This window comes from Thalassophryne amazonica, chromosome 5 (genome assembly GCF_902500255.1).
Source record: "Thalassophryne amazonica chromosome 5, fThaAma1.1, whole genome shotgun sequence".
In the NCBI taxonomy this organism is placed as follows: Eukaryota; Metazoa; Chordata; class Actinopteri; order Batrachoidiformes; family Batrachoididae; genus Thalassophryne; species Thalassophryne amazonica.
Window position 1 is genome coordinate 122,152,158 of NC_047107.1, and position 15,006 is coordinate 122,167,163.

Here is a 15,006-nt window from a genome sequence, read left to right on the forward strand (position 1 = left end):
CTGTAAAAGCACTTTGAAATATATAATCTGCACCACAAATTGATATAGAAATAAATTATTATTAGTGATGTGCATTTGTGCATGTGACCCTGAACCATCCCTTAGTTATGCTGCTATAGACGTAGACTGCTGGGGGGTTCCCATGATGCACTGTTTCTTTCTCTTTTTGCTCTGTATGCACCAATCTGCATTTAATCATTAGTGATCGATCTCTGCTCCCCTCCACAGCATGTCTTTTTCCTGGTTCTCTCCCTCAGCCCCAACCAGTCCCAGCAGAAGACTGCCCCTCCCTGAGCCTGGTTCTGCTGGAGGTTTCTTCCTGTTAAAAGGGAGTTTTTCCTTCCCACTGTAGCCAAGTGCTTGCTCACAGGGGGTCGTTTTGACCGTTGGGGTTTTACATAATTATTGTATGGCCTTGCCTTACAATATAAAGCGCCTTGGGGCAACTGTTTGTTGTGATTTGGCGCTATATAAAAAAATTGATTGATTGATTGATTGATTTGCATGTCCATTCTTTCCTTCCTGAAAGCCTTAGTTTTGTTCAGTCATCATTAACAGTTTCATCTGTGTTGTGTGGGCCGCTGAAGAGGAGGTACTGCTGGCCCACCACCACCAGAGGGCACCCTGCCTGGAGTGCGGGCTCCAGGCACCAGAGGGCGCTGCCACCTCACAGGAGCAGCCGGGGTGACAGCTGTCACCTACGACAGCTGTTACCAATCATCTCCACCAGTCATCTCCACTTCTTTGCAGAGATATCGCTCTACCGAGGAGGTAACGTATCCAGCCAATCATATTGTCTTTTGACCAAAAATACTTTTTTGCCTTCACGCAGAGAGTGAGTAGAACAGCAGGAGACTGTATTGGACCCCTTTTGGATAAGTACTCACATTCCTGCACTAACAGTGTTTTCTTGACGAGAGGTGGAGGTGGTTTTTCCACCATACGTGTTGCTGGGTGCAGGCGCACCCACATCTGACTGTTTCTGTTCCTCGCCAGCAGTACCAGATCCGACAAGCGGAGGTAGTGGCCACCTGGGAGTTCGGGACTTGGCGGCTCCAGTATTCCCGGGGTTCGGTGGCGGAGGAAATCGTGTGGTTCCGGTTCTGCTTGGGACAGACATCTCCTATCTTCGAGCCTGCCCACATGACACCTTTGTGATTCGACTTTATTGTCTATTGTTGTAATCGGTTGTGTTTGTTGTGCTTATTTCACAACAGTAAAAGTGCTATTTGACTTCCTCCATTGTCCGTTCATTTGCGCCCCCTGTTGTGGGTCCGTGTACCTACACTTTCCCAACAGGATATCTCGGCCACGTCATGGATCCCGAGGGGCGTCAACCGGCTGTTGAACGGCCAATGGAAGAACAGGGCGCACAGGCGTCCGCAGGAGGAATGATCGGTGAGTTGCAGCGAATCCTCACCGCTTTCACGGCTCGGTTGGATCTAATGACCGAGCAGAACGTCCTCCTTAACCGCAGGGTGGAGGCTCTCGCCGCGCAGGTGGAAGCGCGCCCTCTTATGCAGTGTTCGCTCGTCTTCGCACAACGTCCCGTCATGTACGCGACTGATGCCAGCAAAATAGCTTATGTGATAAATCTGCTTCGCGGTGAGGCACGCGCTTGGGCTACAGCGCTCTGGGAGCAAAATTCACGGCTCCTTCAGACATATGATGGGTTTGTGAGGGAGTTCAGAACAGTGTTCGATCACCCAAATAGAGGAGAGACCGCTTCAGCCGTGCTGCTGTCAATGAGACAGGGGCGCCGGAGCGCAGCTGCTTATGCAGTCGACTTCCGCATCGCGGCTGCGAGGTCCGGCTGGAATAGCACTGCCCTCCGCGCCGCCTTCGTAAACGGACTGTTGTTGGTCCTAAAGGAGCACCTGGTGGCTAAGGACGAACCGCGGGATTTAGATGGGCTTATTGATCTCGTTATACGATTAGACAATCGGTTAGAAGAACGCCGTCGGGAACGAGACGAAGGGCGTGGCCGGGCACGCGCCGTCCCTCTCCCTTCCAGCTCCGACCGAGCTCCGCCCTCCCCACGCTCCACGGCCCCTACGCTCCGTGTGGTTACAGCTCCCCCTGCTGATGAAGCTATGGACACGAGCAGGGCCACATTTAGACCCCCGGATAGACAGAGGAGGCTGGTCCACGGAGCGTGCTTTGTTTGTGGCTCGATAGAGCATCAGGTGAGGGACTGCCCCAAGCGGTTAAACACCAACGCCCGCCCCTAGAAACTGGGCTAGGGGTGGGCCAAGACATTCACGTGGGACACACCCATATTGCCACACGACTCCCGGTTACAATCCTTTATGAGGATTTAACCCTTCAGGCCCCAGCACTGGTGGACACGGGCTCTGAAGGGAATTTGCTAGACAGCAAATGGGCCAGGGAGGCAGGGCTCCCTCTGGTGGCACTTACTTCTCCTGTGCAAGTACGGGCACTAGATGGCTCCCTACTCCCTTTAATCACACATAAGACACCTCCAGTAACTCTGGTGGTGTCAGGGAACCACCGGGAGGAGATCGAGTTTTTTGTGACTCCTGCCACCTCCCGCGTGATTCTCGGGTTCCCCTGGATGTTAAAACACAATCCCCGGATCGATTGGCCGTCCGGGGTAGTGGTTCAGTGGAGCGAGACCTGCCATCGGGTATGTTTAGGTTCCTCGGTTCCTCCCGGTTCCCAGGCTAAGGAGGAGGTCAGAGTCCCGCCCAATCTCGGGACAGTGCCGGTGGAGTACCATGACCTTGTGGACGTGTTCAGCAAGGATCTGGCGCTCACCCTTCCCCCGCACCGCCCGTACGATTGTGCCATTGATTTGGTTCCAGGCGTTGAGTTTCCGTCCAGCAGGCTGTACAACCTCTCACGACCTGAGCGCGAATCAATGGAGACCTACATCCGGGACTCATTAGCTGCCGGGTTGATCCGGAATTCCACCTCCCCGATGGGTGCAGGTTTCTTTTTTGTGGGGAAAAAGGATGGCGGACTACGTCCATGCATTGATTACAGGGGGCTGAACGAAATCACGGTTCGTAACCGATACCCATTGCCCTTGTTGGATTCAGTGTTCACGCCCCTGCATGGAGCCCAAATGTTCACTAAGCTAGATCTTAGAAATGCGTATCACCTGGTTCGGATCCGGAAGGGAGACGAGTGGAAGACGGCATTTAACACCCCCTTAGGTCACTTTGAGTACCTGGTCATGCCGTTCGGTCTTACAAACGCCCCCACGACGTTCCAAGCATTGGTTAATGATGTCTTGCGGGATTTCCTGCACCGATTCATCTTCGTATATCTGGACGATATACTCATCTTTTCTCCGGATCCTGAGACCCATGTCCGGCATGTACGTCAGGTCCTGCAGCGGTTGTTGGAGAACCGGCTGTTTGTGAAGGGCGAGAAGTGCGAGTTCCACCGCACTTCTTTGTCCTTCCTGGGGTTTATCATCTCCCCTAACTCTGTCGCTCCTGATCCGGCCAAGGTCGCGGCGGTGAGAGACTGGCCCCAACCCACCAGCCGTAGGAAGCTGCAACAGTTCCTCGGCTTTGCTAATTTCTACAGGAGGTTCATTAAGGGCTACAGTCAGGTAGTTAGCCCCCTGACAGCCCTGACCTCACCAAACGTCCCCTTCACCTGGTCGGATCATTGCGATGCCGCGTTCAAGGAGTTGAAACGGCGCTTCTCGTCTGCACCCGTTCTGGTGCAGCCCGATCCTAGTCGCCAGTTAGTGGTTGAAGTGGACGCCTCGGACTCAGGGATAGGAGCTGTGCTTTCCCAGAGCGGGAAGACCGATAAGGTCCTTCACCCGTGTGCCTATTTTTCCCGCAGGTTGACCCCGGCCGAACGGAACTATGACGTCGGCAATCGAGAACTCCTTGCGGTGAAAGAGGCTCTTGAAGAGTGGAGACATCTGTTGGAAGGAACGTCCGTGCCATTCACGGTTTTCACTGACCACCGGAACCTGGAGTATATCAGGACCGCCAAGCGGCTGAACCCCAGGCAAGCCCGCTGGTCACTGTTCTTCGGCCGTTTTGACTTCCGGATCACCTACCGTCCCGGGACCAAAAACCAGAGATCGGATGCCTTGTCCCGGGTACATGAAGATGAAGTCAAAGCGGAGTTGTCGGATCCACCGGAACCCATCATCCCGGAGTCCACTATCGTGGCCACCCTCACCTGGGACGTAGAGAGAACCGTCCGGGAGGCCCTGGCACGAAGCCCGGACCCCGGAACTGGGCCGAAGAACAGACTCTACGTCCCACCAGAGGCTAGGGCTGCAGTCCTGGACTTCTGTCACGGCTCCAAGCTCTCCTGTCATCCAGGGGTGCGAAGAACCGTGGCAGTTGTCCGGCAGCGCTTCTGGTGGGCGTCCCTAGAGGCCGACGTCCAGGATTATATCCAGGCCTGCACCACCTGCGCCATGGGCAAGGCTGATCATCGCAGGGCTTCGGGACTGCTCCAGCCGCTGCCCGTGCCTCATCGCCCCTGGTCCCACATCAGCCTGGATTTTGTCACGGGCCTCCCACCGTCCCAGGGCAACACCACCATCCTCACGATAGTGGACCGATTCTCCAAGGCGGCCCACTTCGTGGCCCTCCCGAAGCTCCCGACGGCCCAGGAGACAGCAGACCTCCTGGTCCACCACGTCGTCCGGCTGCATGGGATTCCAACAGACATCGTCTCCGATCGCGGTCCCCAGTTCTCCTCGCAAGTCTGGAGGAGCTTCTGCTGGGAACTGGGGCCACGGTGAGTCTCTCATCCGGGTATCATCCCCAGACCAACGGGCAAGCAGAACGGGCCAATCAGGAGGTGGAACAGGCCCTGCGTTGCGTGACGGCCGCGCACCCGGCGGCCTGGAGTACCCATTTGGCCTGGATCGAGTATGCCCATAACAGCCAGGTGTCGTCAGCCACCGGCCTCTCCCCTTTTGAGGTGTGTCTGGGGTACCAGCCTCCTTTGTTTCCGGTGGTTGAGGGAGAGGTCGGTGTGCCCTCGGTCCAGGCCCACCTGCGGAAGTGCCGTTGGGTGTGGCGTGCCGCCCGTTCTGCTTTGCTGAGGGCCCGGATGAGGACGAAAGCCCATGCAGACCGTCGGCGGACCCCGGCTCCTACGTATCGGCCAGGGCAGGAGGTGTGGTTGTCAACAAAGGACATTCCCCTCCAAGTGGTCTCACCTAAACTGCAGCATCGGTACATCGGTCCATTTAAAATCCTCAAGGTCATCAGTCCAGCCGCGGTGAGGCTTCAGCTTCCGGCCTCACTGTGGATCCATCCCGTTTTCCATGTGTCCCGGATTAAGCCACATCACACCTCACCCCTCTGTACTCCGGGTCCGGCACCACCTCCTGCCCGGATCATCGATGGCGAGCCGGCTTGGACTGTGCGCCGGCTCTTGGATGTCCGTAGGATGGGCCGGGGCTTCCAGTATTTGGTGGACTGGGAGGGGTACGGCCCCGAAGAACGCTCCTGGGTGAAGAGGAGCTTCATCCTGGACCCGGCCCTCCTGGCCGATTTCTACCGCCGCCACCCGGACAAGCCTGGTCGGGCACCAGGAGGCGCCCGTTGAGGGGGGGGGTCCTGTTGTGTGGGCCGCTGAAGAGGAGGTACTGCTGGCACACCACCACCAGAGGGCACCCTGCCTGGAGTGCGGGCTCCAGGCACCAGAGGGCGCAGCCACCTCACAGGAGCAGCCGGGGTGACAGCTGTCACCTACGACAGCTGTTACCAATCATCCGATCCGCAGCGGTATATCTGCAAGACGTCATCTCCACTTCTTTGCCGAGATATCGCTCTACCGAGGAGGTAACGTATCCAGCCAATCATATTGTCTTTTGACCATAAATACTTTTTTGCCTTCACGTGGAGAGTGAGTAGAACAGCAGGAGACTGTATTGGACCCCTTTTGGATAAGTACTCACATTCCTGCACTAACAGTGTTTTCTTGACGAGAGGTGGAGGTGGTTTTTCCACCATACGTGTTGCTGGGTGCAGGCGCACCCACATCTGACTGTTTCTGTTCCTCGCCAGCAGTACCAGATCCGACAAGCGGAGGCAGTGGCCACCTGGGAGTTCGGGACTTGGCGGCTCCAGTATTCCCGGGGTTCGGTGGCGGAGGAAATCGTGTGGTTCCGGTTCTGCTTGGGACAGACGTCTCCTATCTTCGAGCCTGCCCACATGACACCTTTGTGATACGACTTTATTGTCTATTGTTGTAATCGGTTGTGTTTGTTGTGCTTATTTCACAACAGTAAAAGTGCTATTTGACTTCCTCCATTGTCCGTTCATTTGCGCCCCCTGTTGTGTGTCTGTGTACCTACACTTTCCCAACAATCTGGTTTGGATAACTTGCTGAACTGTAATACATTTCCACTGTATAAATCTGAGCACAGATTAAAAAACAACAAATAACCTGTGATCCATGTTGTATTTTCTTGCTTTAATTATTCAACTGTCAAAACCATTTTAAAATTTTAAATGACTTTGATTTTAAACACCTGAATCCTGCAGGTCGTACTTCACTCATATCTGTAAATCTTAATTTGTCAGTTTGTTTTTTTGTTTGTTTATTTTGCCTTTATTTTGTTTTGTTTTTTAGCATTACTCTTTTTCTGCTCTGCATTTTCCAAGTTTGTGTTATTTTTCATCTTCTAACTTGCTTAAAGATGAAGTTTGACATTTTTCAACCTATACTCTACATTTCACTCAGGGCAAATATGATTTTAATCACACATTGTTTATTTAGATTGCAAACACTGCCACAGGCTAACCAGCTAATTAAAGTTATTGGATGGGCAAAAAGACCTCAGAGTAAACCACTTCCTGTTGCCACTGATTAGGCAAAAACATCACTAAAATTGTCTGATTGCATGAACCTTTTCCCTGAGAAGGAAACAAATCAATAATTATAGAGTTAGTCGCTTACCTTAGTCTAGCCATCATCCCCCAGTGCTACTGATTGTTCAGCAATATCACATCCTTAAGTAACAAGTCAGCCTGACAGCTGGCAGCCATTTCTTAGTATCTTCAGTTGAAATAAATTTGGGCAGCCATCAGCTCATCTGTACATTCAGCCATGAATTTAAAGCTAGACTCTGCTTCTTCTTTGCTGGTTTAAAACACAAACGTGCTGTCACTGCTGCTGTGGACATTGTGGACTCTAACATGCTGCAACAGAGGTAAGGGACTGCTTCCAATTCATTTATTTACATTTATTGAGGTAAATATCCACATGTGCACCTTGGTACCTAAACACTACATGCTTCCCAGCATATCTAATGATGTTTTAGCGTATTCTATGGAGAAGAATTTTACAACAGTTAACACCTCCTCCATTTTAATGCTCTTAATGCACTGATTAAAATATTTTAATTCCCAGTCCTGAAATGTTTAACTCAAAACAGTCTAAAAGAAAAATAATAATAATAGTAATTAAAAAAATTGCCAAGGTTCAGAAAAGGTGAAATTCTGCTTTAACTGTGTTTTTCAGTCCCCTCTCATTTTGAACCTTCTGGCTCAAAGGTTGCACCTATCAGCATGGAAAACAGAACAATATTTCTTTCTATGTGTTTCCGTCAGATCAAGAAAGGTGAGCTAAATGATTAGCAGCCACATAGCAAGAGTCAGGAACCGCTGTTTTAGAATATTTTTCAAACAGCTCCATAATGATAAGTTGTTCTGAAGGTGTCCCAGGCTTCTGTGGCTATAAAACTTCACTTTGTTACAAGAAAACTATTTAATCTAGGCTCAGACCTTTGCATGTGCCTTTTGGCAAACTGTAGATGAAATTTCATGTCCTCTGTTTTTGAAGAAAATCTTCTATGTTCCATTGGTTCTACAATCACAGCCACAGAAGTCTATAATTCCTTCAAAGCTGTCATGGTGTCTTGGTGGCTTCCCTCACTAGTTCACTAGTGTCTTTCTTGCATGCTTACTCCAGACAGAATTGCCAGACTGTCCACAACAAGTCCACAACATATTCAGTGACTTGGGAATGTTCATGTATCCATCCCCTGACTCGTCGAAGGAAAGCTGGTTGTAAAAGTGATGATTTACTGGAAATTCATTAACTATCTGCCAGTGTCTGTATTTTTTTTTTTTTTATTTCACCATAAAGACATTTTCTTGTTATTCAAAAAATTTGGATTTATATTCCATCTTTCTTCTTCTCATGGCTGCTCCTGTTAGGGGTCATCACAGCAGATCATTTGTCTCCATCTCACCCTGTCCTCTGTGTCTTCCGCTGCCAGACCTGCATGTGCTCCATCACCCCATCCATAATCAATCAATTCAATTTTTTTTATATATAGCGCCAAATCACAACAAACAGTTGCCCCAAGGCGCTTTATATTGTAAGGCAAGGCCATACAATAATTATGTAAAACCCCAACGGTCAAAACGACCCCCTGTGAGCAAGCACTTGGCTACAGTGGGAAGGAAAAACTCCCTTTTAACAGGAAGAAACCTCCAGCAGAACCAGGCTCAGGGAGGGGCAGTCTTCTGCTGGGACTGGTTGGGGCTGAGGGAGAGAACCAGGAAAAAGACATGCTGTGGAGGGGAGCAGAGATCGATCACTAATGATTAAATGCAGAGTGGTGCATACAGAGCAAAAAGAGAAAGAAACAGTGCATCATGGGAACCCCCCAGCAGTCTACATCTATAGCAGCATAACTAAGGGATGGTTCAGGGTCACCTGATCCAGCCCTAACTATAAGCTTTAGCAAAAAGGAAAGTTTTAAGCCTAATCTTAAAAGTAGAGAGGGTGTCTGTCTCCCTGATCTGAATTGGGAGCTGGTTCCACAGGAGAGGAGCCTGAAAGCTGAAGGCTCTGCCTCCCATTCTGCTCTTACAAACCCTAGGAACTACAAGTAAGCCTGCAGTCTGAGAGCGAAGCGCTCTATTGGGGTGATATGGTACTACGAGGTCCCTAAGATAAGATGGGACCTGATTATTCAAAACCTTATAAGTAAGAAGAAGAATTTTAAATTCTATTCTAGAATTAACAGGAAGCCAATGAAGAGAGGCCAATATGGGTGAGCTATGCTCTCTCCTTCTAGTCCCCGTCAGTACTCTAGCTGCAGCATTTTGAATTAACTGAAGGCTTTTTAGGGAACTTTTAGGACAACCTGATAATAATGAATTACAATAGTCCAGCCTAGAGGAAATAAATGCATGAATTAGTTTTTCAGCATCACTCTGAGACAAGACCTTTCTAATTTTAGAGATATTGCGTAAATGCAAAAAAGCAGTCCTACATATTTGTTTAATATGCGCTTTGAATGACATATCCTGATCAAAAATGACTCCAAGATTTCTCACAGTATTACTAGAGGTCAGGGTAATGCCATCCAGAGTAAGGATCTGGTTAGACACCATGTTTCTAAGATTTGTGGGGCCAAGTACAATAACTTCAGTTTTATCTGAGTTTAAAAGCAGGAAATTAGAGGTCATCCATGTCTTTATGTCTGTAAGACAATCCTGCAGTTTAGCTAATTGGTGTGTGTCCTCTGGCTTCATGGATAGATAAAGCTGGGTATCATCTGCGTAACAATGAAAATTTAAGCAATACCGTCTAATAATACTGCCTAAGGGAGCATATATAAAGTGAATAAAATTGGTCCTAGCACAGAACCTTGTGGAACTCCATAATTAACTTTAGTCTGTGAAGAAGATTCCCCATTTACATGAACAAATTGTAATCTATTAGACAAATATGATTCAAACCACCGCAGCGCAGTGCCTTTAATACCTATGGCATGCTCTAATCTCTGTAATAAAATTTTATGGTCAACAGTATCAAAAGCAGCACTGAGGTCTAACAGAACAAGCACAGAGATAAGTCCACTGTCCGAGGCCATAAGAAGATCATTTGTAACCTTCACTAATGCTGTTTCTGTACTATGATGAATTCTAAAACCTGACTGAAACTCTTCAAATAGACCATTCCTCTGCAGATGATCATAAACCTCCTCTCCTCCTGCCTGGTGGCTCCATCCTCAGCATCCTTCTCCCTATATATCCTGCAACCCTCCTCTGCACATGTCCAAACCATCTCAGTATTGCCTGTCTGACTCTGTCTCTAAACAGTGGTACCTGTCTGCGCTGTCCCTCATCATGTCCATCCTTGTCACTCCCAAAGAAAACGGCAGCATCTTCAGCCCCGCCTCCTGTCTTTTTGTTAGCACCACTGCCTCTAATCCATAAACCAGAGCATGGTCTTACTACTGTCTTGAAAGCGTTTACTTTATAAATATTCTGATGATACAAAACTGATTTGTTTGTATTTATTTCTGAACATTTAGTATTATTTTCTTGCTGCATAAAGTTGTTGGAATAACACAAAGTCTAACTTACTAATGATACTTTCAGACATCAAAATTGAGATCACCAATTTGGAAAGATTTCAGTGAAATAAAATTGGCATTTACATTTCCACATCAAACTTGCTTTCGTGGTTGAATGTCCACATACTGAGTTGCTGACAAATTTCCAAACATCGTACCAGTGATTTGCTTCTCCTTACCCCCTGACCATCCACCGACTCAGTCTCCCCTCGAGTCTGAGGGAGGATTTCGCCCTCAGACTGGATGATGAAGATGGAAGGAAGGAGCGAGTGAGAAAGTGAACAGCGACTCTTGCATGTGTGCTGGTTCCCAGCCCTGTCAGCGTCCTGTCAGCCTGTGATTTATGGCACCAGGACTACGAGCAGTCCTCTCTGCCAGCTCACTATTGTTACAACTGACAGCTAATGAGGCCAGACGGGCTTTCAAGCACAGCACTTAACAGAGGCCTCCATCTTCACGAGTCACAGGATCTCTTCTGTCGTCCCCCCCCTTCTCTCTCTCTCTCTCTCTCTCTCTCTCTCTCTCTCTCCCATTTATTTCTTCTTCCAGGGTGGTGGCTGTGTGGTGAAAGTGAACCACCACCACATTTCTTGGGGTGCGAAGAAAATAAGGCAGGCTGACAGAGACATATGGCTGATGCTGTGTTCCTGCCGTACTTTACTCTCTTACTCCTGCATGTGATCAAGCCAGAGACTCTTAGACGGTGCATTCAGAAAGTATTCACAGCACTTAACTTTTTTCATATTTTATGTTAGCCTTATTCAAAAATAGAGTAAATTAATTTTTCCCCTCAAAATTCTACTCACAACACTCCATAATGACAACATGGAAAACGTTTTTTCAAATTTTTGCAAAGTTATTAAAAATTTAAAAACCCTAAGAAATCAGATGTACATAAATATTCACAACCTTTGCCATGAAGCTCAAAATTGAGCTATATGATGCTACAGGCTTGGTGCACCTATCTTTGGACAGTTTTGTCCATTCCTCTTTGCAGCACCTCTCAAGCTCCATCAGGTTTGATGGGGAGCGTCGGTACACAACCATTTTCAGATCTCTCCAGAGATGTTCAATCAGATTCAGGTCAGTCCTCTGGGACACTCAAGGACATTCACAGAGTTGTCCTGAAGCTACTCCTTTGATATCTTAGCTGTGTGCTTAGGGTCATTGTCCTGCTGAAAGATGAACCATCACCTGAGTCTGAGGTCAAGAGTGCTCTGGAGCAGGTTTTCATCCAGGATGTCTCTGTACATTGCTGCATTCATCTTTCCCTCAATCCTGACTAGTCTCCCAGTTCCTGCTGCTGAAAAACATCCCCACAGCATGATGCTGCCACACCATGCTTCACTGTAGGGATGATGCCTGGTTTCCTCCAAACATGACGCCTGGCATTCACACCAAAGAGTTCAATCTTTGTCTCATCAGACCAGAGAATTTTGTTTCTCATGGTCTGAGAGTCCTTCAGGTGCCTTTTTGCAAACTCAAGACGGGCTGCCATGTGTCTTTTACTAAGGAGTGGCTTCTGTCTGGCCACTCTACCATACAGGCCTGATTGGTGGATTGCTGCAGAGATGGTTGTCCTTCTGGAAGGTTCTCCTCTCTCCACAGAGGAATGCTGGAGCTCTGACAGAGTGACCATCAGGTTGATGGTCCTTTTTTATAAACACTACACAATCTAGAGCCCGTGGATCCTCACAGGCAACATGTTAGTTACACTTATTTTGTTATATTCTCAAAGCTGAGCTGCTGAGTCACATTAAAGTGTGGTGACATAGTGTTGCTATTGTGCTATCATTGTGGAGACACTCCTCAAACACAACTGACATCACGAGGTTCAGTTTTTTGGCAAAATTACAAAGGATCATACTGGCAGTGTGGTGACCAAATGGTTAATGCACTTGCTTTTGAAACAGCAGGTTTCTAGTTCAAGACCACATGTGCAACATAATGTGTTCTAACATTGCTACTCTGTCCCGATTATAAGATGACCCCCCTTTTTCAAAAGATGATTTTAGGAATGAGACTTTCTGAAGACCATGTATTCTTTGAATACAATATTTTTAATCTTAAAATATTGTTAATATAAACTCATTTCATGTACAGCCCTTCATATTATTTTTTTGTTTGTTTTTACTCACCTGTCAATCTCTTGGAAACAACCCTTTTTCAGATCACTGCAAACCTTTCTGACTTATCGATTTTAAGATGATCTTTTTTGTCAAGCCATCTTGTGACATTATGCTCTCACAACACATTCTTGGCTGCTTGAGTGTTGCTTGGTGACTGGTACATTTATTACCATGACTTTAAAGTTTGCATCATAACAGCTTATGTAATGTTCTTTTCGGGATGATCACTGTATCTCCCTGTCATTTAACACTGTTTGTTAGAAGAGTGGGCTGTGTCAGTCCTGAAAGGCAAGCTCATTTTACAGGTATTTGGCACCACCTCTTGTTGCTACTGTAGCTTCTTCTTTCGGCTGCTGCCGTTAGGGGTCGCCACATTAGATCAATCATTTCCATCTCACCCTGTCCTCTGTATCTTCCTCTGTCTCACTAACCACCTACATGTCCTGCCTCAGCACATCCATAATCCTCCTCTTTGGCCTCCCTGCACTGTAAGGTACTGTACATCTGTACTCCAATCACCTGTTTGGCACCCTCTCACTTCCACACTTCTAGTTTTCCTCTTATCCCACTGTCTCTGGACAAGTTTTCCTCCTCTTCTTATTCTTCGTCCAGCAGTAGCCCAGTTTCTGCTGGCACCCTGTTGGGCAACAGCACCGGTGGCGGTTGTTGTTAACTTGGGCCTCGACCAGTACGGTATAGAAATTCAATTGAGGGCAGCTGTGAAGAGGACGAAGAGTGGAAAGGCAGTTAGTGCAGATGACTTTCCAGCAGAGGCATGGAAATGTCTAGGAGAGATAGCAGTGGAGTTTCTAACCAGATTGTGTATTAAAATCTTGGAAAGTGAGAGAATGCCTGAGGAGTGGAGATGAAGTGTGCTGGTTACTATTTTTAAGTACAAGGGTGATGTGCAGAGCTGCAGAAACTACAGAGGTATCAGCCACAGCATGAAGTTATGGGAAAGAGTAGTAGAAGCTAGGCTTAGAAAACAGGTGAAGATCTGTGAGCAGCAATATGGTTTCATGCCAACAAAAAACACTATAGATGCTATGTTTGCTCTGAGAATACTGACAGAGAAGTAAAGAGAAGGTCAGAAGGAATTACATTTTGTGTTTGTGGATTTAGAGTACATTTGTGACAGGGTGCCAAGAGAAGAGCTGTGGTATTGTATGAGGAAATCTAGAGGGGTAGAGAACTATGTAAGGGTAGTGCAGGACATGTACAAGGATAGTGTGGCAGTGGTGAGATGCACATTAGGGATGTGAATCTTACAACAACTCACGATTCAATTCGATTCTGATTCTTTGGGTGATGATTCGATTCAGAATTGATTTTCGATTGAAAGAGCTCTGAGAAATAGTTATATTACTTTAAAAACGTTTATGTTTAAGAAAATGCAGAGTTACAAGGTTAATCAAGTGATTCTAAAGATGCAAATTTACTTATCTGCTTTGCTCGTTCAGAGTTGGCTGGCAGTTTAATGAAGTGATGGAGTGTGCGCTGGTCAGTAGTCGGCAGAGACCGCTGCTCCGCTTCTTTTAGCTCCGGGTGATGGTGTCGCATGTGGGCTTGCGGATTTGAAGTGTGTGAAGTGTCCGAAGTACTTGACTTTCATTTTGCAGATTTTGCACACTGCATAAGTCATGTCAAGGTCCTTCTTACGCAGCAAATAATAAACAAACATTTGCCTTCAGCAAAGACGGTGCTGGCTGAATTAGCTCTTCGTCCGCCATGCTAAGCTGCAGCTCATGAATGTTTGAAGCACGCCGGACCCTCCCCTAGCGGGGACATTGCAGTACGGAGGCCATTGCCTGACAAACAGTACACGCAGTGAGTAAGTAACAAAATGTTTAAAAAATGCTTTTAAAAAATCGATTCTTGGACATTTTGGATCGATTCAGAATCTTAATAAATAAGAATCGTGATTGGGACGTGAATCGTTTTTTTTTTTCCGGCACCCCAATGCACAGTAGGAATGACAGACTCATTGTGGGGGTGGGATTACTCCAAGGATCAGTGCTGAGTTGCTTCTTGTTTGCAATGGTGATGGACAGGTTGACAGATGAGATCAGACAGGAGTCTCCATGGACATTGATATTTGCAGATGACATTTTGATCTGTAGTGAGAGTAGAGAGCAAGTTGAGTCTAGTCTGGAAAATGAAGATATGCTCTGGAGAGCAGGAGAATGAAAGTCAGTAGGAGCAAGACTGAGTACTGAGTGTGTGAATTAGAAGGAGCACAGTGGAATAATGTGGTTACAAGGTGTAGAAATGGTGAAAGTAGATGAAAATAATGGAGAGTGTGTTAGAGAGGTGAAGAGGAGAGTGCAGGCAGGGTGGAGTGGGTGGAGAAAGGTGACAGGAGTGATTTGTCACAGAACAATATCTACAAGAGTGAAGGGAAAAGTCTACAAGACAGTAGTGAGGCCAGCTATGTTGCTAAGAGATGGTGGCACTAACAAAAAGACAGGAGGCATAGCTGAAGATGTTGTGATTCTCTTTGGGAGTGATGAGGATGGACAGGATTAGGAATGAACATATCAG